Genomic DNA, 2091 nt, shown 5'->3' with positions numbered 1-2091 from the left:
TAACATCCATTTAGACCCTATACAATACAGTGGAATGTATAATTATTACTCTCTTAACCCTTTCAGATCCGAATTTTTTTCTGGAGGAAGGAAAATTTTTCTTTATGCAGTAATGGTCTTACATGATTTCTAATGATTTTAGATGCAAAATTTAGCAAAAATATGTACCCATTTTCAAAATGTATTTTTTACACTTGGAATCCTTTTATGGACTAAAATAAATAATTTCCAAATATTCACTGTTGTAATAAATAAACTGATCGTTTAATTATTACATGCAATAATAATATTCATTTGTACAATGGAATATAATTAACCAACAGCTTCCGTGTATTCTGGCAGTCGCAGGCTGCTCCGTACTGCTACATACACTTGCTAATACACTCCTGGAAATTGAAATAAGAACACCGTGAATTCATTGTCCCAGGAAGCGGAACCTTTATTGACACATTCCTGGAGTCAGATACATCACATGATCACACTGACAGAACCACAGGCACATAGACACAGGCAACAGAGCATGCACAATGTCGGCACTAGTACAGTGTATATCCACCTTTCGCAGCAATGCAGGCTGCTATTCTCCCATGGAGACGATCGTAGAGATGCTGGATGTAGTCCTGTGGAACGGCTTGCCATGCCATTTCCACCTGGCGCCTCAGTTGGACCAGCGTTCATGCTGGACGTGCAGACCGCGTGAGACGACGCTTCATCCAGTCCCAAACATGCTCAATGGGGGACAGATCCGGAGATCTTGCTGGCCAGGGTAGTTGACTTACACCTTCTAGAGCACGTTGGGTGGCACGGGATACATGCGGACGTGCATTGTCCTGTTGGAACAGCAAGTTCCCTTGCCGGTCTAGGAATGGTAGAACGATGGGTTCGATGACGGTTTGGATGTACCGTGCACTATTCAGTGTCCCCTCGACGATCACCAGTGGTGTACGGCCAGTGTAGGAGATCGCTACCCACACCATGATGCCGGGTGTTGGCCCTGTGTGCCTCGGTCGTATGCAGTCCTGATTGTGGCGCTCACCTGCACGGCGCCAAACACGCATACGACCATCATTGGCACCAAGGCAGAAGCGACTCTCATCGCTGAAGACGACACGTCTCCATTCGTCCCTCCATTCACGCCTGTCGCGACACCACTGGAGGCGGGCTGCACGATGTTGGGGCGTGAGCGGAAGACGACCTAACGGTGTGCGGGACCGTAGCCCAGCTTCATGGAGACGGTTGCGAATGGTCCTCGCCGATACCCCAGGAGCAACAGTGTCCCTAATTTGCTGGGAAGTGGCGGTACGGTCCCCTACGGCACTGCGTAGGATCCTACGGTCTTGGCGTGCATCCGTGCGTCGCTGCGGTCCGATCCCAGGCCGACGGGCACGTGCACCTTCCGCCGACCACTGGCGACAACATCCATGTACTGTGGAGACCTCACGCCCCACGTGTTGAGCAATTCGGCGGTACGTCCACCCGGCCTCCCGCATGCCCACTATACGCCCTCGCTCAAAGTCCGTCAACTGCAAATACGGTTCACGTCCACGCTGTCGCGGCATGCTACCAGTGTTAAAGACTGCGATGGAGCTCCGTATGCCACGGCAAACTGGCTGACACTGACGGCGGCGGTGCACAAATGCTGCGCAGCTAGCGCCATTCGACGCCCAACACCGCGGTTCCTGGTGTGTCCGCTGTGCCGTGCGTGTGATCATTGCTTGTACAGCCCTCTCGCAGTGTCCGGAGCAAGTATGGTGGGTCTGACACACCGGTGTCAATGTGTTCTTTTTTCCATTTCCAGGAGTGTATTTTTGTACATGAAGCACAGCAGTTGGCAGCATTTGTACATGATGAAAAGATTGACATTCACAAATAAGTATATAAGGTTTCCAATGGGAAAAAATATTTTTGCTCCAACTAAGAGGCAGTAAAAATTAATATACACTTTGTAGTCACTGAGTCTCAAAGGATTAATTTACTATTCAATTCATGCTTGATGACAGGAGATACTCTTAATGGAATGGCAGATATCTGTGTTAAATCCTTTTTTCCATTCGATATCTCATCACAGGTACTGTTCAATCAATACAATAT

This window comes from Schistocerca piceifrons, chromosome 3, assembly GCF_021461385.2.
Source record: "Schistocerca piceifrons isolate TAMUIC-IGC-003096 chromosome 3, iqSchPice1.1, whole genome shotgun sequence".
NCBI lineage: Eukaryota > Metazoa > Arthropoda > Insecta > Orthoptera > Acrididae > Schistocerca > Schistocerca piceifrons.
Note: the sequence above shows the minus strand (reverse complement) of the source record.